Source organism: Polyodon spathula, chromosome 11 (genome assembly GCF_017654505.1).
Source record: "Polyodon spathula isolate WHYD16114869_AA chromosome 11, ASM1765450v1, whole genome shotgun sequence".
In the NCBI taxonomy this organism is placed as follows: Eukaryota; Metazoa; Chordata; class Actinopteri; order Acipenseriformes; family Polyodontidae; genus Polyodon; species Polyodon spathula.
Window position 1 is genome coordinate 43528621 of NC_054544.1, and position 27053 is coordinate 43555673.

Sequence of the window (27053 nt, forward strand, 5' to 3'; positions counted from 1 at the left end):
TAAACATACTTAACATAGATCAGTGTCTTTATGGAGGAGAGCCAGCACCACCTAGTGATGCACTTTTCTGCATAACTTTTCCAATTCTATGGCAATACAATCGCTGGAAATAAACAGTTTAGCACATATTGTGCTGGCTCTTACTGATATAAAAATGGCAGGTAACTGTAAATAAAAAAAAAAAAAATCTCCTTAACTCAAATTAAAGCACTTTAACACAGCATATATCAGAGCAAAACAACAATACTTAATTAATTGCAATACATAAAATAATAAATCACTTGGCAGGATTGCACACTAAACACAAAGGCAAGTGGGTTGTAAAAAAAGATTGGAAATGTATTAAGAAACTACTCTTTGATTAGAAATGACATGGACTGATTGTGATTAAACATTGTACAGTGATGCTGGAAGAGTATTCCTTATAGCCAATTAATAGCAGCAGTCTGACTGAGCTGAATGACAGTCCCTTTAATGGCAATATTAGTTACAAAACAAAAACAATGACATGTTCAGTAAACAAAATATATATGACAAGTCTAACAAATAGCTTTCTGCTTTCCATTTCATTAGTGTTATTTTCACCAGTCTGGTGAACATGGCATTTAATGCATTACTGTAATCGGATTACATTTTTCAGTAACTTGTAACTGTAATGCTTCTTTAAAAAAATAAAAATAAAAAGTATTGATAATGTGGAAATCAGAAAGCAATTCAACACTACGAGTCAAACCTTACATGTCACATGAACACACCTTTCACATCGTCTCGCTAGATAATAGCGTCAGGGGAGGGAATGAGTGGGTGTGCTAGATGGCTCTTCAAAGAATATTTTGAGATGCAGCCTGACCAAACAAAAATAAAAATAACATGTCTCTGTAAAATGTAAACTGTACTTGTGAAGTAAGTATTTGTAAATGTAACTAGTTACAATTTTGTTCAAGTAACTTGTAACTTCATAACACTGATTTTTACCTCTTTAGTCGAATCCAGCACTGCTTTACTGAGTTTAGAAATAAATAGCCTAGAAACCATGATGTTTCTACTCAGCGTTAAAAACTTTTAATCAAAAATCAAGAATTTGTTAATCTGAGAATCTTCCTTTTCTCTAAACATCTCCTGTTCGACATCTGACATCAGTATACCTACAGAATGATAAATATTATTGACCACGTGGTTAGGGTAGGCACACTGCGTAGCGGCCACGCATAGCCCATGAGATTATTATCTCGGGGCACAGGTGCTTAATATAAGCGGCACACGGTGCCCAGCGCCTATGTCTGGGTCTCATCCCTGTATGGCCTGCAACACCAGCATCCCGCAGGCAAGCACACCCTCTGCATGCGCTGCTTAGGTATACAACATGCCACCATGGCCCTCGAGAAGGACGGGGCATGTAGCATCTGAGAGGCCCTTCAGCCCTACCTGAAAGAGGCCCAGTTAGAGAACCAGAATGGCGAGCTCCGCGTCCTCCATGGCCGGACTGTCAAAGGCTCAGGATGTCCCAGACGACTTGTCTCAGGAACCCCTGTCGGCCATTCCCAGTGCGTGAGCCCCCCAGGTGACCCAGGTCCTGGAGCTTTTGGCTAGACCATCCCGCTGTCCAGCTCCATTTCGGCACTCATGGGACATGCTGTAGCTTTCCTGCAGGTCCCCTGGACGTCAGCGGCGGAACCACGCCGGTCCGTTTTCCGGACGCATGCTCCGGCTACACATCCCCAGAGGTTCCTGGCCTTCCCAGATTTTTTAGAGGAGGTACGCTCCTCCTGGGACGACCCTGCCTCGGGACCCAGTGTGATGAAACAGGCCACATCGCTTGCCTCCTTGGAGGGCGCAGATAATCTTGGCCTGGTGGGGTTGGGGTTTCCCCCGGTAGGCTCCACCATTGTGGCCCTGGTTAGGGTCCCACAGGTGGGCAGTCTTACTAAAGACCCGGCGTGCCCGAACCCTCAGTGCAGGGTGACGGACACACATTTAAAACGAGCATACGCAGCAGAATCGCAAGCAACTCACTTAGCTAATACAGCGAGTGTGCTGACTGCGTATTTGGATGGGGTTGCATCGCATATCTTTCAAGCTGTTGATATGGGCTCCCAATGGGCAACGCACTGTCCAGAAGGTGGAGCGCATTTGGGAATGGTTCGGGAAGGCGCAGGTTGATCTCTTCACTTGGGCAGACACAACGCATTGCCCTCTGTGGTACTCCCTCCAGTGCTTAGGCGGTCCCTTCGACATAGACGCCCTAGTGCATGAATGGCCCAAAGCGTTTGTACGCTTTCCCACCTATACCGCTGCTCCCGGCTTTTCTCGAGAAAGTCCCGTTAGAGAATGCATCAGTTCTCCAAGTGGCCCAGGAGAATATGGTTCTCAACCCTGTGCCAGCTGTTGGACGGCCAGTCCTGGAGATTCCACTTCATTTGGATCTCCTCAGTCAGGCGAAAGGCTCTCTTTGGCACCCAGAACCGAGCAGGTTCCAGCTAATAGCCCTAGGGCTATTAGACGTGGTTGTGGGAACGATGCAGAGCACTAGGGCAGACTCCACTAGGTCCTTGTATACCTGTAAGTGGAAGTATTTTCAAGCTTGGTGTCTGTTTGGGGACCATGACCCCATTACTTGCCCTATGCCAGTCATTTTGCAGTTTCTGCAAGAACTGCTCGATGCTGGAAGATCTCCTTCAACCTTAAAGGTGTATTTAGTGGCTATCTCTTCTTGCCCTGCCCCCGTAGATTCCATGTCCCCGGGTATGCATTTCTTGGCTACCCATTTCCTTAAAGGCGCATGGCGATTACGCCCTCCTAGGAGGACTGTTCTCCCCGAATGGAACCTTAATATTGTACTAGAGGCTCTCACAAAGGCTCCGTTTGAGCCCTTACACTCCATAGAGCTGAAGTATGCTAAGCGGATCAGTGAGCTGCAGGCGCTGCCTGTACACAGCTCCTGCATGCGTATTTGGGAGGATGGCAGCAGGGTGTCCCTGCGCACCAACCCTGCTTTCCTCCCCAAGGTGATTACAAACTTCCACATTAACCAGTCTATGGAACTGGAGTCTTTTTATCCCCTCCATTTGTTTCTACAGAGGATAAGAGATTGACTTTTCTCTGCCTAGTAAGTGCATTGAGATGCTACGTGTACAGGACAAGAGCGCTGCTTCAATCTGACCAGCTCTTTCTCTGTCACAGGACACGGACCCTAGGACAGCCCCTCTCTAAGAAGCATCTGTCACGGCTGTGCCCTTTTCAAAGGTGCCTCGATGTCCGTCATTTGTACCACGGCTAGCTGGGCTGCGCCGCATACTTTCTCTAGGTTCTACCGTATTAATATGGTAGGCCCTGCCTTGCCTTCTGTAGGGGTCCTCATTTGCTGCCATTTGCTGCCGTTCCTTCTCCCTCGCGACAGCTTTGGTAGGCTGTGGACCCCTTTTTATTCTTAAATAACCTATTGTTTTGTATTTGTGACACGTTGTGTGGATGTCAATTGTTGTCAAGGGAATCCGAGTTCTACATGATATCACCAAACTATTATGGTATGTCTCAGTTATTAACATTTGGACGTTCTTAAACAGGGCGGCTAGAGACAAATTTATATATAAATAAATTGTATAATTAATTCACTACAATTGTAAGGGGAATGGGACGGATCATGCTGTCAGTGAATTGGGATAATGTGTGGTGTTTACTTGGGTTTCAGAGCATTTGAGAGTTCAAAATCGTCTCCCTGAGTTAGGCTTGCCACCTGTTCGGGAATTGACATCTGTGTCCGGGTGGCAGGAATTAACAAGCCTGGACACCCTGATGTCTGGTTTTTTAAGTGAAACGCATAAGAAACACCAACCTTCCTATATTATTTTCTTTAACATACATTAGTTGCTTAAACCATCTTGTTTGGAAAAATGTACTGTTCAGTACTGATCTTTAAATTCTACTTTGTCCCCAGCATTTGAATAATGCTGAAGACAACGAACATAACCAGGTGAAGTAAACAATCCAAGTGAGAGGTTGCAGTCACATGACCCTAGTGGGGTACATACTGTCAGTATTTTGCAACCACAGAGTATTCTTCTTATATACCTTCAGTCACAGGAATTACAAAGATATAATTTATGATGTGCCAGGTACTTGGAATTTGTAACCCCTACTGTGAGCGAGCGCAGTTTGACGTGATTTGACCAAGTTTCTTTTTACCTTTTAAGAAAACGTACTTACCAAAAAAAAATACATTTTCAATAGTTTGTTACAAAATACAGTAATAATATGAATTATATACAGTATTTCTATATTTGTATATAAATGTTTAACATCTTTCGTTAAATAAACTCACAATTAAAACAATATTTATAACATATAGGTGTGCCGTGGCCCTACACTTTTCCGACAGGGTGGACAAGTATATAGATTGACCTCTATTAATTTTACTCTGAAAAAATAAAGCTGGCAAATTTTTAAAAATTCCCTCAGTGTAGCGATGTGGCCCCATTGTGTGTTGACGTGTTTTTTTTTTTTTTTTAAACGGTGGTTAATTCAAATTAGAACGCTCTTTCTCTGGCTATGGAAAAGGAAAACAGAAGGGAATATGTGACAGGTTAGCCGTGTGGGGACGTCAGGCCAGATGCAGGAAGTAAAACAAAGGAAAAACACTGCAATGCAAAAGGCGCAGCGTGCGCAGTTTTTATTTTTAAATATAAAAAATAAATAAAATATTTTAACAAAAAAAACCCAGTACTCACAGATCAAAACAAATATTAAACAAACACAAATTTCAAATAAAAAACACAAGTCAGGCTGTGCAATCACTGCACTGCACTGCAGCTCCAGCTCTTGTAACAGAATGTGGCTTACAAGTATAAAAATTAAGTTGTACTTCTGCACTAGGGTTAGTTTAGTGTTGTGTTACAGTAATCTCTCCCCAGGAGGACACACAATAAACTTGTCTTCTCTTTTTCAGTGAGAAGTGTATGTGGACAACTGAACACTTTACTATGACAAATCACAGCGGGCTTCTAACCGATACACGTATGTAAACAACACTTGATTACTGTATTTTTGTTGAACAAATGGTGGTGAAAATGCAGAACATTGATTGGTATTAAAAAAAATAGATTGGATTGTAATTTGCACAAAAATGTTCAGCAGGTGTTAGGATCCCACAAGAAGAATGATAAAATATGTTTTTAAAACTTAGTTTTTTTTTTATCAGATAATAATTGTGTACCCTATGATGTGTTTTATCCCAGTTTACACTTGTTTTCTCCCTGTGAGCAGTAGGGGGCTTGATTTATTTTATGAAGAAGCCAAAGCTGCCCAAGTGGTATTCTAAATCAGTAACAGATGTAGCATGAGCTGGCTCCTCGAATGGGTTCGCCCTTGGTCACAAAGAGTATCAGCAGTCCTTCGGCCCCTGGTTACAGAGACAAAATAAATATATGTCTATCGAAAGGCTAGTGTATCCTCTCAATCTGGCTGTGTCCTCACTCCCTTGCATTCCCAAAAAGAACTGACTTCCCAAGCTAACACAGCCATTATATGCTCTAGGCTGCCCTTACCAAGATGTCCATCGCAACCCGACTCTAGACTTGTGTCAATCTTGATAAGGGAAGGGACGTTAGCTTCAATAGCACCTCTGGGGAGGCCAGACTTCACTCCTCCAAATAACCCTCACCCTGCCTCAGTCACCAATTCCAACATCACTCTGTGTGACAACCCAGGCACTCATTCAGGAGGTTTAAATATCAATGGAAAGTCACAGTGTGACAACCCAGGTACCCATTAAGGGAGTTTAAATATCAATGAAACGTCACTTAGTGTGACAATCCAGGTACCCATTCAGGGAGTTTAAATATCAATGGAACGTCACTTAGTGTGACAATCCAGGTACCCATTCAGGAAGTTTAAATATCAATGGGCTCCTTAAATGAGGACCCTAAGCAAGCTACTGAAGCCTAGACACAAGTCTTCGTATTGGTATCTGACCAGTAGGGGTCAGTGTGGCATGGTGAGGCAAACCACTCACAGCCCCCAGACAAGTTCAGTAACTGGAATCTAACCCATCGCATGACACGCCTCACACTCCCTACACCCATGCTTTTTCTAGTTTATTTAGATTTTAGATAGTGAAACATTAGTGAAACATTTCAATGTCGTTTTTTTTTTTTTTCAGTGCGGAACAATACCTCTGGAACATTTATGGCAACATGCCCAAATTGTCTCCTGATGAGCTTCACTTCACTCGACGGAATTAATGTGGCCAAGTCTTTTTACATTTTTGGTAAGTACACCACATACCCTCCATACACCACTAGAGGAGAACAGACACAACAGCTCAGAAGAAAAGATCAGTGGAGGTCTTCTGACCCCACCACCAAGCCAATTGCCAATTGTCCAATGGCAGACAAAGGCCAGCCTTGCAGTTGTCCTCTTTGAGCTCACTGGCCAGTAGGGGCTGCTGGGTCCTCCCAATTTTGCCTCCCTAACCCCCAGAGAAGTGTGGTTACTTTGCACACCAAGGACAGGAACCTGCACTTCCCTTATGACTTACCCTGCACAGCACATGGCCACGTGTCTACCAGGTGAGCAACTTAGGGACAGTATAAGATGTTTTTAATTCCATTTTTTTGTAGCAATTAGTTTAGAATAATTATTAAATCCTAGTCAGAATATTTTGTACTGTGGTTTTTGTAGTCAGTGCAGGCTTCAAAAAGGATAACACAATATACACCGCATTTGATTTCAAGGCATGTGCAGGTGACAAGGCCCTGTAGGACCTGAAGAAACTGGGCAGGGGATCAATACCAGTTTCACACAGTACCTTGCCAGTGGCATTGCTAGATTAGTATACCATGCAAGCCATTCATATTTTCACAAAAAGTTAAATTACACTTGCAGTTGGAAGTTGCTGACAGTTGATTAAGTTTAATCCGTATTACCTGTTCAGTTATTTAGAGTGATTGCCTTAGTGTACACGGTCATGTAAACTACTCTGAACAGGGCTGCAGTGTAACAGGGACATTGGAATTTAAGTATCACCCAGTGACTGCTTAAGAGATGTTTATCGCCTGACACATTTTGTGATAACTTGATAGACAAACAAATATATTAAAAGAAGTTTGCCCTGAAGAAGAAATGGCTGAGATAACATCTCATCCTGAACCTGCAAAACCGGACGAGGATTTAAAGAATAAATCCACATAAAACTGCCTGTATAAGCATTAATACAATATAGTTTCTATTATAATACAGCGGTAGTCAAATATATATGCTTTCCATGTGTGTGTTTTTGATCCACTCAACACATTTAGGTTGGTCCAAATAAAGATTTACCTGCACCTTCCAGCGTTGCCATGCAAAGCCTTTCACTTCCCCAAGAACACCCCTTTTTCTCACAACGTCATGCAAAGCCTTTCACTTCCCCAAGAACACCCCTGTGACAGGTATAGCAGAGTGGTGACATCATGCCAGAAGCAGGAAAATAACAGAGACAGTAAAGGCACAGCGCCACCGTGTTATTTAAATGCAGAAATAAAATAAAAGGATTAAACAGAAAACATAGCTCACAGAGCAAATAAAACAGACAAACAAAACAGTCTTAAACACGAAATAACCTTAACTAAACAAGTACAGTGCTGGAGCTTCCAACACTTGTAGCAGTTGTTTTTACTATCGTTTTGTTTTGTTTTGTTTTTTGCTTTCCTTCTCCCATCTCTCACACACACGTTCCTCCTTTGAACAACCCACCCCTAGCAGGGAGAACTGCAGGTTTATATATCGTGGCCAAAGGGTTTAACTAGCTGGTAATTTTTCTTACCCTAATACCAAAACACATGGCTACACCATCACAAATACATTAAATAAATCATAATAGAAACACAAAATAATAAACTGCACAGGGGCGGATGGGTACCCGTTATAAAATAAATAAACAATCATGTACAGTGCTCCTCACCCTGTTACAGCCCCCTTTACTCACAATGTCATGCAAAGCCTATCACTTCCCCAAGAACGCCCCTTTTCTCACGATGGCACACAAATGAAGTGGTAGGCCGGGGTTGATATGAACCATCTGGAGGCACATATAAAAGTTCTTATGCTATGTATATAGAAATATACTGGAAAGTATGGTTTCCTTGCATTAAAAAGGTAGGAACTTTTTTTTATTTAAATACCAAATTTAAGAAAGACAAGGCTATATGTATGCCACTTTAGAAACCCATTTAGGGTCATATTGTGATCAGCATTATGCCACAGGTATTGAAAAAAGGGTTTACAAACAACATCAATATAATGAAGAAAATATTGGGATTCACCTATCCTCCTCTGTGGCCAAAATGAGAAATGGCATTCTCACAAGCATTCCCCCCAAACATGCACGTGTAGCTTCATTTCACATGAATTTAACCCTCCATGGCAACTACTGACTGAATGACCTGGTGTGAACATAAGTTATTGACAGGAAAGAAGCCAGTGAAGGGGTGAGAATGATTTTACCCTTCAGGTATGAAAACATGGCTTGTAAACAGATTTCTTTCACTTAGTAGTCTAGTACCAGGTATCATGTTTTAAAATGAAAATACATGTTTGCTATAATGTGTCCAAGAGCCTGGATAGTTCAGTTGGTAGAGCATCAAATTTTTAATCTGAGGGTCCAGGGTTTAAGTCCCTGTTTGGGGGTGGTGATCAAATTCTCTGCCTAAATGTACATTGCCGAGAAAAAGTTTGTGATCCCCTTAGGATTTTCACATATTTCAAACCTAACATGTTATTAGATCTTAATCTAAGTCCTAATAATAGGTAAAGATAACCTGATTAAATAAATGAAAAACATGATACTTTTTCAACATTTATTTATCCACAAATGATTCAACATTAAATATCCATGTGTGAAAAAGTATATGAACCTTTAGATCCAGTAACTGGTGGCACCCCCTTGAGCAGCAATGACTTCAACTACGCATTTCCTGTAACTGTTGGTCAGTCTCTCACATTGGTTTTGAGGAATTTTGTCTTATTCCTCCTTACAGAACTGCTTCAACTCGATGACATTTGAGGGCTTCCTTGCATGAACAGCTCGCTTCAGGTCCTGCCACAACATTTCAATGGGGTTTAGATCTGGACTTTGACTTGGCCATTCTGAAACGTGGAATTTTTTCTTCTGCAGCCATTCTTTTGTAGGTCTTGCTGCATGACCCACTTTCGGTTCAGCTTCAGCTCATGGACAGATGGCCTGACATTCTCCTCTAGAATCTTCTGATACAATGCAGAATTCATGGTTGTGTCAATGATGGCAAGCCGTCCAGGTCCTGAGGCAACAAAGCAGCCCCAACCCTTCACACTCCCAACACCATGCTTAACGGTTGGGATGAGGTTCTTCTATTCGAATGCAATGTTTGGTTTTCGCCAAACATAACGTTTCTCATTGAGGCCAAAAAGTTCTACCTTTGACTTGTCTGTCCAGAGAACATTGTTCCAGAAGTCTTGTGGATCATCAATGTGCTCTTTGGTGAACTTCAGACGGGTAGCAATGTTCTTTTTAGACAGCAGTGGTTTCCTCCTGGCTATCCTTCCATGGACACCATTCTTGATCAGTCTTTTTCTGATAGTTGAGTCACTCATGAACACTCACATTAGCCAAGGTGAGAGTGGCCTGCAGATCCTTGGATGTGACTTCCTTGATGATTTTCCAGTTTGTTCTTGGAGAGATTTTGGTAAGACGACCACTCCTGGGTAGAGTGACTGTATTCTTGAACTTTCTCCATTTGTCTGACAGTGGATTGATGGAGCCCCAAATCCTTAGAAATGGTTTTGTAACCCTTTCTAGACTGATGAGCATCAATAACTGTTTTTCTGAGGTCCTCAGAGATTTCTTTTGGTCGTGGCATGACGTGTTTCCACACACCTGTATCGTGAAGACGAAACTCACAAAGTTTCTGATCTGTATATAGGGTGGGGTCTCCCAAAGTCACCCCTGAAGATCAACCTAATTATTTAAACACCTGATTCTAATTATCCCCTTAATTGTGCTAAGGGGTTCACTTACTTTTTCACATAACCTGAATCTTAATTACTCATTGTTTGTCTAATTCATACATCATTTTGTTTCAAAAGACATGAAATTGGTTAATATAAACCCTATTGGATATTTAAGAAGGCTATCATGGTAAAACTATGGAATTTCCATAATTATCATTGGGGTTCACAAACTTTTTCTCGGCACAGTATATAATATAGATTTGAGTAGTCCTGCTATGGTATATTTGTTGGTTTAATTATTTGGGTGTTGTTAGTTTTGTATATTTAAATCACAGCTATTCAAATTAAATATATACTTCTGGATCTATTTATTGTATTTAATGTTAATTGTATAGAATGCATATTAGGAGTCTTACTTTATTCTGACTCTCAAATCTGAAGTGTACTTTGATTTTTGCCAGTAGAGATTGCTATCTTTCAAGTTGCAATGCATGTGCATGCTATTCCATATTTACTTTGGTTGGGTTCATGCTCCTTTATATCATTATTTATATAGTAATCCCACACATCACTTGTCAATTTAGAGACCTGTGCAAATTCTGGCAAGGTGGTAAATCGGTGCAAGACAAACACGTTGTGACACATATTTCTAATTTCTATCAACTGTGTAATTTCTGGTGGACACAGACCTGTTTTTTTTTTGCCTTCAAATACACATGGAGAAATGTTTATTAGAATTCTGATATTTGTTCCACCACTATCATTTCTTATTGTTTAATACTGCATTTAGTATATTCATTTGATATATTACAGAATTGCTAAATATTTCTTATGTTAAACTAAAATGTGGTTATTAAATCGCTAAAATAATTATGTTTTTTCTTTTATTCATAATACTGTTTCCTTAGCTTAAAATAAAATCAGTGTGTCAAGATTTTGACCTACTGATTGGATAATTACATATAACTCATTTACACTGAGTTCTGTTACAATTTATGCTGCTTGGAAACCATTAGAAGAAAGACAGGAATGTGCTACTTTTCAGTCCTTTATCTAGGGTGAGTACACCATAACTGAAAAAAAACACTTTGTCTGCAGAATTACATATTTCCACTAGGTGGCAGCATTTGTCTTTTGGATTTTATTAATTTTTTTGCCGCAATGTCATTGTTAGTCTGTCAAGCAGGAAGTAAAAGGAAAGGGTTATTTTAAAAAATAGAAATATTTAGAGTGCCCATTCTGACCAAAATTATTTTACCCTCCATTTTCTCCACAGTTTCCCTCACCACAGTAAATATCCGATCCCACCACCAAGCCAATTGCCTCTTTACCACCCAGATGTTGGTGAGCTACTTGCCTTTGGAGGACAAAGGCTAGCCCTGCGGGTGTATTTGAACTCACCAGGCACATGGCCAATTGGGTGCTCTGTAGCAGTGGTTCCCAACCCTGGTCATGGGGAACCTTGTGTCTGCTGGCTCCAACCGCTCTCAATTACTTAACTAGACCCTTAATTGAACTCATAATATGCTTAATTAGACCTATATAATTGTTTTCAGCTCAAGCTACTTATAAAATGTTAGCTGAAAGCCATTAAAAAGGTCTAATAATGCAAATTATCAGTTTAATTAAGGGTCTAATTCAATAATTGAGAATCACCATGTAATAATGTTTACATACAGAACTATTTGGCAGGCATTAGAACCTTGGTAGACAGGATGGCCTACTGCCCACAGTTAAGATGTGGTCTCTGGCATCAAAGCCATCATTAAGGGCAAAAGGCTAGATTGGTGTGGAATGTTCACTTAGCAAGCTTGTTAAGCACAGAACAATCTTAGCCTTTCTGTCCCCAACAGGTTGTATATAAACCTGTTGATTTTAGCTTATTCTTTTGTGTAAAAAACAACTGTAAATACTAAAAAGAGAAAATTCCTGCTGAGTTTGTTCTGCAGAAGCTGAGACTAGCACGGTCTGTTTATGAGTTACTTTTGCAGAAGCTGAGACTAGCATGGTCTGTTTATGAGTTAGTTTTGCAGAAGCTGAGACTAGCATGGTCTGTTTATGAGTTTGCTCTGCAGAAGCTGAGACTAGCACGGTCTGTTTATAAGTTAGTTTTGGTACTATCCCAGTATATAAAGTAGGTCTCTGTTGGAGTTTTGTTGAGTTTTTTTCTTTAGTGGCCTAACACTGCAACCTCTACTACAATTGTGCCACTGGTGTTTCAACCCTACAATGCAGACTTCTGGACGTTATTTACCAGTACCATAGCATAGTGGATCCTATAGTGATGTACTGCACCTGCTCAGCAGGGGGCGCTACATCACACACCGTTACTGAGATTTTTAAATTCTATTTTAAAAACATTAATTGTAGTTGTATGTGTGCATGTTCATGTGTGCATAATAGAGACTCACAACAATCAAATTGAGCATGCTTGGGATGAACTTGAGCAACACATTCGTCATCATGGTCCTTTGCCTGTATCTCTGTACCAATTGCCATTAGCAATGCATTAACGTCCCTCAAGACGTGTCCAGGCTGTGGCCAGAGCAAACGATGGACTCTATGCCATTTTCTGTCCAGGCTGTGACCAGGGCAAACAGTGGCCTAACCTGATATTAGGGACAGGTCCTAATAAAATGGCCAGACAGTGTTTGCTACATTAACAGTTTGGCTTTGTGTTTATTTTTCCAGGTTAATGATAAATAATAATCTGGGATGGCATAAATACAAATGATTCCATACCAAAGTGTTGCTTGTTTTTAATAATTTTCAGTATTAGTTTTGTTTGGTAGACATTTTTTAGCCAGACTGATAAATGTCTACAAACCAAACATCTGAATATGATGGTTATGAGGTTTGTAATCACTCAGTGCGTAGAACAGTGATCCATCCCCAAGCTGTCAGGATGTTTCCAGGCATGACTAATCACACATCGATTCACAAAGGGGTCTCACCGATCATGAGCTCTGATAATATTGATGCACTGATAAGGCACTAAGCACTACTTTTACATTACTTTCCGTAGACAGCAGCCATTCTGTCATTTCTCATTAGAGAAACTGCAAACAAAACATGGCTATCACGTCACACTCATTGATCACAGCTCTTTAATACATTATAAATAATAATAAAGAATGTATTTACAACTGGAATTAACAGTCTGAGTGTAATGTTATTCATAAGTGTATTTATCTTGCCTGATTTCTGCTCGTCTGGTTATCTGTTTTTCTTGGTTCGGCCCCTGCATTTCCTGCTTATGTAAATGTATAAACAGTGCCTTATGAGACCTTGCTCACTGCCATAAGTAGGTCTGCCAGGGTGTCCTCGGCTCACTGCACACCAGCAACCCCTGTAGTCTGGCCAGGCACCTGCAGGCTTGCCTGTAAGCTGCCCAGAGCTGCATTGTCCTTCGACACTGTAGCTCTGAGATGGCTGCTGGGTGAGTCTGCAGTGTGAAAGAAAGCGGTCGGCTGATGACACACGCTTCAGAGGACAGCGTCTGTTTATCGTCAGCGCGGGGGTGGTAGTGGTGAGCTAAGCCTAAAAATAATTGGATATGCCAAATTGGGAGAAAATAATTGGCAATTACTAAATTAAAAAAAAACAAACAAACAAAAAACATAGAATATATAAAATAACATATGGGTCAGGATACATCAACCACTGTATCAAATCAATCCATGGGTATATACACTATTCATTTAAGCAACAGAACTCAAAGAAGAGGGCTTCACCATTTAGACAGGGGTATTTAAAATAACAAGAAGGGCTTTACCAGCCATGCTTTTGGATATACAGGTAACTCAGCAGAAAAATATCACAATATCCACTGTTCATGATGTCATCACATTTTGTAAAAACTGAAGGAAATTAATATTTGCGGAATATTCTACCTGAGTGCAGCTAATTTTTATAAGAATCATACTGACTGCGCCCGTTTCTTATTCTCCAGCCTCAGAAGACTTGGAAATATCTTCGGTGCTTAACGTTCATCAAGACCTTACCAGCGATATAGATGTAAGTAAGAATGCTGACAATTTCACACAGATTGCTACAAAGATATGTGATGTCTTTATATTGGGACATTAGTGATACGGTTAGAAACAAGTACATTGAATAAAAAAAAACGAAATAAATGTATTTGCGACTAAGATGATATGACAAACTTGTAGTACTGCCATGAATGGAAAGCATTGATGAGCAAATGTTGCAATTTGAGAGATATTGTGAAATATTGGGTATAGCTTCCAGCTGCCATTTTGCCAAGGTCTTTGGAAGCACCCTCCACTATTTTTCAAGATGTCTTTTTCGTGCACCGTTTTTTGATACTGCACTCAGGTAGATAAGCTTAATTGATCAATTATTTTTTAATTGAGCCAAGCTCACAGGTGTAGCTAATCTGTGAATGAATGTACTTATTAATTAGTCAGTGACTTAGCAGATGCTTTTATCCAAAGCGACTACAGAGACTAGTGAGTGAACTATGCATCATCAACAACTGCTGCTGCAGAGTCACTTACAAATAGGACTTTGGTTTTGTGGACTTGGCTGGAGTTTATAAGTTGATATTGATTTTCTTCATGTCTGCCTAGAGTCACTCTGCCTTACCAATTTCATACCTTTTGATTGACGAGCATGGAGTCTCTGTGCAGAACCAAAGCTCATAAGACACACTGTCATAGTTCAGAGATCGTTTGTCTTGAGTATTGAGCATGGGTCAATAATCTATTAAGAATGAAAAAATAACAGTTTGAGATTTGCTATTGTTGTGCTGTTTTTCGGAATGCAGTACTGTTACAGATGCATGCCACTAAACTCTTTTCACACTCCTTTTCATATAAATAATTGACTCAAACAAAATGTGCTTTCCAGTTGCAAAGGCCAAGTAGAAATACCATATTTTCACAGCAGAATACACTTATTTTAATGTTTTACATCTAGCAAGAAAGAATTCAAAATAATGAATAAACTGCACCGGTCTGCTTCTAAGTTTTTCCCTTCTTGTTTTATCCTGCTAGAATTGTTTTATTCCTCTCACAAAATGTGCCCTTGCCTTTGCAAAATGTTCCCTGCATTATTTTACTTCTATGGAAGCTGCAATTGAAAAATCGACATTACAAAACTAGAAGGAACTTAATTGGTCCTTGAATGAACTTTAGAGTCGTATTCAGCAGCTTTTTAGCCTTGCCAGTTTATTTTCACAGAATTGCTTTCAGGTGAAGGTACATGGTCCCTGTTTCTAGTAATTGACAGTAGACAACACATTATCAATTGGCAATCAAGCTGCTAGAAAAGAAGACCAGTAATCTATTTTCAGCAATTTAGTTGGCAATTTTCTACGTGGTTATGTGTGTTCATGTTATCAATCAATCAATATGCCTTTCATAGTGGACCACCATCACAAAGCTCTATACAAGATAGTGAAGAACAATGCATAATCAATGCGTGTGTCATGCAAAATCATACGAATAAGATGATGTGAAAAACTTGAAATAGGAATTTAGACAACAGCTAATAACAGTGATTTAAAAGTTGTATTTAGGCACTGGGATTGCACTTCACATGAATTTAAAGTATTTAATAATATGTGAGCACGAGGTTGCACAGATTTGTTCACGTGCTGCCATTCAAGTGAATAATTAATTAGTATTGAATCCTGGCACAACAGTATATATAGATGCACGTTTCGCTCACTCGAAGTTGTGTGCTCAGGGTGAAGGAATGGGAAAGAGTGAGGAGGTAAAAATAATGAAGCAATTGCTAAATCATGCTGGAGGACCAGCACGGTACTTGTTTGGTTAGTGTTCGTCCCTGTTGGTTAGTGTCTGTTGGTTTTTTTTGTCTGTCTGTTTTGGCCAATGCGCCATTTTCTTTTACAAAGGGTTTTGTGTTTAAACCTTTTATTTACAATAAACTCACTGAGCGCTGCAGCATCTCAGTTTCAACCCCAGTCTGCGTGTGTACTCCTTTCTGACCTGACGTCACCCTACAACCAGCCTGTCACACTTGATGTCAGAACTGGGACAACAGCGCCTTCAAGATGCAGGGCAGAAATGGTACTTGGTGATTAAAAAAAAACACAGGACAAAAAATAGGAAAGAGCAGCTGGAAGCAGCAACAGCAGAGCAAAGGGGGAAAGGAGGAAACAGGACTGTTGTGTTTCACCTGTAGCAAAACCTGTCACAGCACCATGCACTGCTCCATCCATGTGGATCTTCAGGCATTGTCCTGAAAAATGGGATTGGGGGAAGACACGGAGGAGTGGTTCCGCCGGAAGGCTAGGAAGCCAGAACCCGACAAGCTGCCATTGCCATTGTGCCTCCTCTGCATTACTTTGCCTCCTGTCCCTTCCACATTTATGAGGAGGAGGAGGATCAGGATCCCAGCCTTCCTACGCCTGAGTGGGAGGAGCCTGAGCATCCAGCACCCAGAAGGGGGGAGCACAGTCCAAGAGGGCGAAGACTGAGTGTCCACAGCCAGAGTCTCCACCAGCACAAGAGAGAGAATGCTGGCTAGTTTCACTTCCAACGCCGGGAGATGAGCCTTCGCTGCCGCCTTCAGCATTAGCGGGAGAGGAGCTGCACCAGTCCCCTGCAAGTGAGGGAGAGCCGCATCAGTCCCCTACAACAGAAGGAGAGCCACACCAAGCCCTTGCAACAGAGGGAGAGCCAGACCATTCCCATGTAACAGCCAGCCTGTCACAGCACCAAAATTGGGAGAGAGTTCCAGAGAGTCGGGGCCATGAAGCTAAAAGAGTGCCTTCCAAGTCTGGTGCACCTTTGCTTGGGTATAACAAGCAAGCCAGAGTCAGAGGACCTAACGGGTCAATAGGTCTGGACCTATGAGAATTTTGGAAGTAATCCTCAAATTTACAGGTAGCCAGTTCTGCTGGGGAAGACAGGGGGTAATGTGATCATGTTTTTTACATCTCATAACGATCCTAGCAGTAGTTGATTTCAATAATAGGCTGGAGACTTCGGTAATGGAGAGAGGAGAGAAGGAAAAGAGAGCAGGAGGGGCAAACAGAAAGGATTCAAGGTGGTCAAGTACTATACTGGGTTTCAGGCAGGAGAGCCTAGAATAAATGGTATCGATTTTGTTCCGAAAGAAAGAGGAGAAATCATGTCAGGTAAGAGAGGAGGATGAATGGGAGATGGATTTATCGGTGACTGGATGCGGGATTTGATCAATGGTTTTTCTATTTAGGCCGACTGGTCTAAATAGAACTTTACTGTAGTTCAAGATGTTTTGTCAGAGGAGTCCCCCAGTAGCTCACCTGCTAAAGACATGGCTGAGGTGTGCAGGGTGAGGCAAACAATCAAGGTGGGAGCAGGTTCGCGTCCTGGCTGTGTGAAGTCGACAGTTAACCTTTTGCAATCCATTTATTCAGTGCCTGTCAGGCGTGTCAGGTCCAATTTATTTCACATGTGCTGTTTATTTTATACGTGCTGTTTAAAAGATATTTTTTTCAGAGTAAAACAGGTTTAAAATGCATTGCATGGCAAAACGACATCAGTACTGCCTCTCCAGCCAAGCCCCACCCCTTGTTGCTGTACTTTTCAAATACCTCTTTATAGACATGCATACTGATAAATCCTCTCCTGATCACTCGTTTTATCACCAAACTCCTCAATAACGTGATCAAAGTCATTATTTTATCACTATGACATCTCAAAAAACTCTAAAAATGTCTGTGATATCCTTTGAGCGCTGGATGCGGAAGCAGCTATCTCTTTGTTTGTGTTCATCATTATCTCTGTGGTGCTGCTGCCAGCTCTATTGCTCACAAGCCCCTTTTTTCAGCTTCATTCGGCTCCTATCGCCATTAAGTGGTTTTCTCGGCTTTTTCTGGAGAAAAAACGACTTGAGATCTGTGCTTTAGGCTTTTTTATGATGTTGGACACGTTCCAACATCGGACTGGAAAGGAAAAATCTGAATGTCGGACCTGGTCCGATATAGGACTGCAAAGGGTTAAGGAAGTGTTTTGGGTTAGGGAGGTAAAACCGGCAGGGACTGTTTCTCCCGGTTGTTGGAACAGAGGACACCCACTGACTTTCAGTGCTCCTGAACTAACAAAGATTTTTGTACCAATTTAGTTTGAAGCATTAAGGAGGTCGAAGTGCCTTGAACAATCATTACCTAAACCTAAATTGTGATTAACCTAAATCAAGGGTTTATGAGCCACTTACTTGGGAAACAATTACTTGACTGTAACTCAAGGTACATGAACAAAAATATATACTACCAACCTTTGAACATTGATTACACATGGACATAATGGCACTTATGTTAACAATTTTACTCCCAAAATAACCCCCAATTTGAGAATGCTCAAACATAAATACATAAAGTAGTGGACGCACATGAAAAAAGGGTATGTCAAGGCTAAATGTCCAGACTATAAAGACCAAAATAATAATAATAAAAAAATGAATATATGTAAATAAATTGGGTATTGGAACAGTGAACATGATTATTTTGTATATGTTTGGTAAACTCTCACAGAACACTTCCTGAATAGCTTATGAAAATAAGGTGAATTAGAAAAATCACTGGGAGTCACTTCAGGTACTATGATGGTGGAATGTTGACCCCTTGGTTTGCACATTTTGTGCTACAACAGTTAGGATGACAAGACAGCAGGAAAGTCAAATAACATCCTATTTGTACCACAACATTGGTGCTGATCAGTCCCATGCCTTAAAATGATTGTAGCTGACAAGACAATTCCATAAATCTAACCTGTTGTTGACTATTGTTTATAGGTTCCAAGTGTGCATTTTTGAAGAAACACACTGACATGTATTTTTATTTTAAAACCTGAAACATTGTACTGCCCAATAGGTTAAATAAATCTTTGTTTGATAACAAACCTTGATCATTTCCAAACCCCTTAAACAGCTGATGTTCTTGTCTTAAACCAAGCAGCTGCTTCCCCTATTGACTGCCATGCTTTCATCCAGTAACACGCTTTGACCCAGAAGACACTGCTCAGGTAAACGACCTAGGAAGAGCAAGTGTAAGATATTTCATGAGTAAGGCATAGAAACTAAGAGCTTTCTTCAACCTCATTTAGTACCATGTTTCAAAAGCGAAAGACATTTTGCTATGTGTTTCTTTTAAAAACGAATAGAACGATCAATCAGTTTTCAAATAATCACTTTAAGGGAAAATTGTGGTAAAAAAATTAACATCATAATTGTTGTAAAAAACAAAAAAAACCCCATCATATTTAAACTTCCCTTCTCACAATATAGACAACGTATTCAAAGCTAATCATAATCCGATTCCTTTTCCTAGAACCTATAGTGCCATGACTCAGTGTGACATAAAGCTTGGTTTTGTAGGCTATTAATATATTCATTGACCCTGTTAACTAATGGCATGCAACCACAAACATGATTAATACTGGCACAGTGTTATCTGAGTAACCTTCAGAGGCTTGTGATGACATTTTGATGATTGTTTCTAAGCGCAGCTGCCAGCGTCAATAACACAGCTTTGATCACATAATCTGTTGATAACAACTGTGATGACAATATGGAAAGGTCTCATGCCCCAGAAATAAAGACATAAATGAAACAGTAAATGTCAAAACATTTGCGTTGGGATGTATCAGTTTAACAGGGTCTTGTTGTGTCTAAAGACCAGGGTTTTCATTCTCAGACATTGACACAATGTTGTAAGATTTTAAATATTGTATTGTATCCATTTTACCATTCTCTTGTTATAGTAAGGAGGAATAAATCGTTAATTATCTCTTCCCCTTTAATCTCACACACCGCCAAAGGCTCTGCCAGTCAGGGGAAACAGGATGACATCTGGTTACTTTGAAGTTCAGAGAACCATTTGAACTCGGGTGGAAGATCCTGGTTTTCAAGGTGCTATTTCCCCTATATAGAGCGGACTTGGGCATAGGAGTTGAAAACAGGATCACACCCAACAGAGGCAGGTTCCCACAAACAAGGTGTCGGGCTTTAGCTGGGCGACTTAGGGAGGCTGGTTTGTGTTTGTATGTAGTTCTGTACTCTTGACTTTCTTTTCATCAAGTTCACCTGATGGCACTGAAGAGTCTTATAGGGTTAAACCTACAGTACTGTTTTGTTTGAAGATTCATATTACCAGTTTGTATGTGGTTACATTCTGCAGCCTACTGTGTATTATTGGTTTTTCCTCTGTTCTGGAATTAAAATTGTTTTTATTGAAAATCACATCAAGAGCACTGGGATTATTATTTTTGAGAAATAAACAAACCCATTTAACTTTACAATGGCGAGCCAAGCTTTGAGGAGGAACTGACCCCTGACCAGGAGACCTTCAAATAACAGACCCATTTCAAGGACACGTACCCTGAAAAACCCTGACTGAGAAACAGACTGTATCAGCAGTGCAGACAGTGTGAGTATATGGTTACTTGTTGCTGTGAATAGAGCACTAAGATCTGAGACAGGGATGTGTTTATTCCTTGTATTTAGTGGTGATTCTTTGTTGAATATGTTTTACAGTTGTATTATATTATATTATTACTTGGATACTCTTGAAGTGTAAGTGTATTTGTGTTTCTGGAGCGCCCCAGTTCTTCTGTTCTGATAAAACTTTAACACTGTTTTAAATTTGCATATGCGCCTATCTCCGTGTGTTTGCTTTGTTTGACACTACTACATATTTAAGCACTGAGAGCCAGGGTTAAGATATTTTAAAGCATAGTTGTATTTGTTATGCCTTAAAAACTAAATCAGTTTGCACATTGGTGTTAATTCTAGAGATTCATTGTTGTTAAACAATGCACTGAAATTAAACAAATAGTTTGTTAAATTTATTAAATTGAGTGATAATAAATAATGGAGAATTAAAGAAATATGTAACAAAACATGGTGATCAGTGTGAATTTATAATACAGAACTTGGAGAATGAATGTCAACCTGTCGAGAAGGTTGCACACTTGTTTGAAACGGACCCACGCATGAGAAAGAGAAAAATGAGAAGCTTAAGTTGGCTTTCATAATATATGGTTTGAAACAGAGTTGCCAGATATATCAAAACAAACTGGAAAAATGTAATAAAATAAAACAAGATGCAACGGAGCGGTGTCAGGATCTCAGGAATATAATTAAAAGGAACGTGCAAGAAAGTGCTTTGAATGCAGAGATTCAGTTGCAGTTAAGGAAGGAGAATGCAGCGAGGGAATTCTCAATTGCTGAAGCAAGTTAAGACTCTTAAAAAAGAGTTACAAAAAGTACAAGGAGCATATGATTGTTTAACAACAGTGTAGTTTAAACATAAAGGCAGACAAGGCAAGAAGCGTATCTGGGGATAAGCGAAAGTGATTCGCAAGTTGAGAGAATAAGTTACAATGTACAGACAACACATCACTGTAGTTTGAATTCCCATATACTGTCGGGATAATGCAGGCAGCGAGGCTAGTTCAGACACAGAGAGCGATGATCACAAAACTTTCCTTCCTAACGAGGAATATATTTTGCATGATAACCTGAGTAAACAGTCTAATCATTATCCAATGGCTCCCATGATACAAACTGTAACTCTCACCCTGGGCAGAGGTGCTGATGCTGACAGAGCTCACGCTTCTAACAGATCTGTACCATTGTCCCCAAACAAGACACAGTCCCTTGTGAAGCAAGTAGGAGTGTTTAACCCAAATCAACACGACTTATTGGTATTTTTGAGTACTTTGGAAATGGTTGTAGATCAACGTAGGATGACTGGTGCAGATGCCTGTGTATTGTTGTGTTGCTTGCTGCCTGCCTGGATGACAATATTCAGAGTAAGAATGCAAATCAAGCTCAGAGGATGGCTGGCTGAATTGCCCTTCTCAGAACACCCGCCACAGTTTCATAGGACAGAGGCGAGCATCCCGCTGTTTATGCTTCTAGACTGTGGGTAACTTTTCAGAACTATATCATAACCACTTAGCTTTTAAACAGCTCTTAATACAAAACTCAGGTCCCAGGCTTCGATAAGCCCTATCCATGTATAGAGCAACCACACCATACGATGATCTTATGAATAAAATGTGCAGTTTTTATGCAGCTAATGAAATTAATGGTTGTTACCTGTAATGGTATCAACAGAAAAGAGTATATGATGTACCAGAAGATGTAAGGCAGGAGGTAATCGATTACCAACGATTAATCAATGAATTAACAGTTAATCAGTGAATTAACTCGGGAGATGGTCTCCTTCTGCAAGAAGTTTGTGTGTGGATAGGGCTTCCCCATCCACACTGCTAAACAATAACAAACATACAGCTTTGTCGTCCTATGAATATACATACAAAATACAAAATACAAAATACACAGGGGTGGGGGTAACCCGTTCTAAAATAAACAAACATTTTCTTTAAATAATAAACAATACATTTTAAATCAAACAATAAAACGCAACACATAAAAAACAGCAGGGCTTTGCCCCGCCCCCTTTTCATGTGTAGGACTCTTTCACTTTGCACTTGAGTCAGGCTGGTCTGAGGGGGTTGCTACCTGGAAGGAGAGGAAGCGAGGCAGTGATACAGCTATTGTTGGAAGGCTGAATGTTTCCGAGTTACTTGCCAGTAAATCCATTCCTTAAGCAGAGGCTGCTTGGGCCCCGGAGGAGGCCAGTTTGGGAGTGCTGGCCAAAACTTGGGAAGACCACGAAGGGGAGTAGAGTTATTTTCATTCTTTTGAAAGTCTGTTTCTGGTTAGTTAGCTACAGAAGAGAAATTTACAAACAAATACCTACTCCATTGAGTTGTTCTGTTTGTATTGCTTCAAAGCACTGCTGGGGCAGCCGACTTTGGAAGTACTTACAGGTTCCAGTTTCCAGGGGGGCAGTGGTGACGCGGACTTGACTAGACTATGACAGAGGTGGAGACACACAGGGGTCAAAAAGAGGCCAAAGGGAAGTAAACAGCTGGGCTGTACCAGAGCGATTGTGATTGACTTGCCTGTACTCCTTGTCCCTGAAAGCCGGTCTGTGTTCTTTCCCAGGTTTCCTCGGATCTTCCCTCTAGGTTTGACGGTGGAATAGGAGACATTGCCTGACGGGTCCAGCACCTCCTGGTGGACATCTATTCTGGGCGGTGGTGACTGTAGAGCTTGACGCTCCATCTTTTCTTTTTCTTTTGCAACCTTTTTGGAAGCTAACTGTGGACTGCATTATTCTTCTTTGGACTTTCGTTTTATTCTTTTTTGGTTATTGTCGTGGAATACTCTTTTGTTAATTTAGGGTTTACTGTGTGGGAGTATCCTTCGTGTGTGCTTTTTAAAAAAAAAAAAAGTAAAAAAATAATTAAAAAAATTACCCTGTGGTAAATAAAGTTTGTTTTATTAATTTTAAACCGTTCATTGTGTGTTTACAACCACCTGGGGATCAAGGATTACCTGTGCAGGACTATTAAGTTATATTTGGCCACAAAGGTCCTTGCCCTTTTAAAACACAAGGTGGCGTAGCTGGCACTATAATTGCAAGTGTTTTGTTATAATCAACTGTTTGGTTACCACTATCATCCTACCCGTGACACCTGCTGCATCCTATCTGATCCACCCCTCAGCCTAACACTGGCTGTTACTAATGGACTTACCCCACATGCTCAACCTAGTGACAGGAAAACTAGCTAGGTAACTAACTACAACCACAATGTTGGGCCAATATCATTCCCATGTAAAGACACTGAAATGTGACTACTTTCCCAGCTTGTTGTTGAATAGCTACACATAACTCGGCACAATTTACATTTTCTAATCTTATTTATATTCTCAAATTGTTTAGCTATTCAGTGTATTTCAAGCAACAGCAGTGTACATGTTTTATTCCATCTCATCAGTGAGTTTCTATCTGTCTGTATATCTTATATCCTGTATGTTCTCTGAGCCCTCAGCAGAAATGGCTCAAGGCTGCAGTGAATTCAAATCAGTTGTAGACAGAACAAATGCTGCCCCCAAAGTGTTGTTTTCTATGAAAGCTGGTTTAAATTAGGTTTGTACCAGGCTGTGGAGCTGCCTGAACACCCCTGCTGTTTTAAAACATTCGCACTGGGGGAATACTGCCTAATGTGGCCTAACTATTCTTTACTCAAGAACTTGTCACACAAAAGCCCTATGCTTGTCATTAATTCCATCACCCATGCTGTCACCCATGCAGGGTGGAATACGCAGATAATGATAAGTGCTACTTTTCCCAGTTATGTTCCACATTTCCAGGGGTTGAATAAAACCAATACTGCTGACACTGCCATCCATTTGAAGTGCAATGAGACTGTGCTGTAAAACTCAGATTCCACAGGCTATCTGGATCCTGGGCTTATTTTAACTGCTCTGCACCAACACTCTTGTATTTAATGGTTATCTACACACATGCCAGCATAATAAAAATGATTCTGTAGCTGGTTAATGAACGCCAGGTATGAAAATAGATGCTCATAATATATGTGAAGTGTATTTGTATAGTTGATTCCCTGGGAAGTTTATCAATAGCCCAAGGTAATGTAATTCAAATGTTTTTTTTTTCCTTCGTATATATTTTTACTGTCTAACTGCGTATGCCTTAGCATTAAATATGTACTTGCTGAAGCAGTTTTTATTTTAGCCATGTGATGTCAGCTACCTAGCAACAAGTCTCCTATGTTGGGAATGGATTCTTTTAATGCAGCCTGTTTGTGCATTTGAGAAAGGAGAGGAAGACTCATGAAATGAATTGGATACTGAAGTTGATGAGAATCAATTACCCTCCTTTGTATGAATTAAAATGGTGTGCTTCTTTTATATACGAAAAATGAGAAATAGAGGATTTATACTGGACCCTGACGCCCCCGATAAAACAAGAGAGTGGTTGTACAGTACTTGTTAGCCTATTTGTTTTTCTGTGGGTCTCTCACTGTATCGCAGCCCTCGATATATAGCAGATTTATATTGGAACCCAAGACCTGCGATATATCAAGTGTGTGTGTGTGTGTGTGTGTGTGTGTGTGTGTGTGTGTGTGATACACAGTGGCTTGCAAAAGTATTCAGACCCCTGACTAATTCTCTGATATTATCGAATTACAAATGGTACATTGAAATTTCGTTCTGTTTGATATTTTATTTTTAAACACTGAAACTCAGAATCAGTTATTGTAAGGTGACATTGGTTTTATGTTGTGAAATATTTTTAAGAAAAATAAAAAACTGAAATATCTTGCTTGCATAGGTATTCAACCCCTGTGCTGTGGAAGCTCCCAGTTTGCACAGATGAAAGAAATTACCCTAACAAGGACACAATTACCTTACCATTGGCCACCACGGGTGAACCATTAAAGTTCCTGTCACATTTTCTGGATAAAAACCCCACTGTTGAAGGATCATTGGTAAGGCTGTGAATCTGAAGGAAAATGAAGACCAAAGAGCATTCTACAGAAGTTAGAGATAAAGTAATACAAATACATAGGTTAGGGAAAGGGTACAAAATAATATTCAAGTGTTTGGATATCCCAGTGAGCACAGTTGGATCAATAATCAGGAAATGGAAGCTTCATCACACCACCCAGACACTGCCAAGAAAAGGCCATCCCTCAAAACTCAACGCTCAAACAAGAAGGAGACTTGTGAGAGAAACCACAGAGAGGCCAACAATCACTTTGAAGGAGCTACAGAGTTCAGTGGCTAGGAGTGGAGTAACGGTGCACCAGTCAACCATATCAAGAGCTCTGCATAACACTGGCCTGTATGGGAAGGTGGCGAGAAAGAAGCCGTTACTCAAAAAGTACCATCTGAAAGCATGTTTGGAGTTTGCCAGAAAGCATGAGAGCGACCCAGCTCCGATGTGGGAAAAGGTTTTGTGTTCAGATGAGACCAAGATAGAGCTTTTTGGCCAAAACTCAAAGCGCTATGTGTGGCGCAAACCTAACACTGCCCATGCCTCAAGACACACCATCCCTACAGTGAAGTATGGTGGCGGCAGCATCATGCTGTGGGGATGCTTCTCATCAGCAGGGCCTGGGCATCTTGTTACAATTGAAGGAAGAATGGATGGAGCAAAATACAGAAAAATACTGCAAGAGAATCTGCTTCAGTCCACTAAAAAACTGAAGCGTGGGAGGAAATTCACCTTTCAGCAGGATAATGATCCCAAGCACAAGGCCAAAGCAACATTGGAGTGGCTAAAGAACAAAAAGGTGAATGTCCTACAGTGGCCCAGTCAAAGTCCTGATCTCAATCCCATTGAGAATCTGTGGCACTATTTGAAAATTGCAGTCCACAAGCGTCGTCCAACCAACCTGAACAACCTGGAACAAATCTGCCAGGAAGAATGGGCCAAAATCACTCCAACACTGTGTGCAAAGCTGGTACATACTTACTCCAAAAGACTTAAAGCTGTTATTGCAGCGTAAGATGGCTCTACGAAATATTAATGTGTGGGGGTTGAACACTTATGCAAGCAAGCTATTTCAGTTTTTTTTATTTTTCTTAAAAATATTTCCCAATATAAAACCAATATCACCTTACAATTATTGATTTTGAGTTTAAGTGTTTTAAAATAAAATGTCGAACAGAATGAAATTTCAATGTACCATTTGCAATTCAGTAATATGAGAAAATTGGTCAGGGGTCTGAATACTTTTGCATGCCACTGTATATAATAATAATCCAGGGCTGACAATGGAATATGAAACAATGTGATTGGTAGAGCAATGTTCCAGCTGTCCGTATATTGGATGGATACGGACAGTTGGAACCTTGTCACATATTCTACACCACTGTGCTTCCTCACAGAATTGAAAGTATCGGATGGTAGCCATCTTGTTTACACTTACAGATGTACAGCTGTAACTATGAAACTGAGTGACCAATTACCTGCAAAAAATCCCAAAGTAGTGAGCAGACATGCTGATTTGAATGAAGAACAATTCAATTAACTGGAAAATAGAAAATAGAATATATATATATATATATATATATATATATATATATATATATATATATATATATATATATATATATATATATATATGTTTTAACTGCTGTCTTTCTATTCAGTCACCCTTACTTTGTCACTTAAAAGAATATATTTTTATCGGTTTGTAAACGCTATAGAAAAACACAAAAAGACATTTCTG

At 40.2% G+C, this 27053-nt stretch overlaps 1 non-coding gene across 1 annotated transcript; it reads left to right on the forward strand.

Annotated features, from left to right (window-relative positions):
* The first annotated feature begins 8588 nt into the window (after positions 1-8588).
* On the forward strand, positions 8589-8661 carry trnak-uuu. The gene has a single exon. It is a non-coding gene; the product is annotated as a tRNA-Lys (tRNA).
* Positions 8662-27053: the final 18392 nt, after the last annotated feature.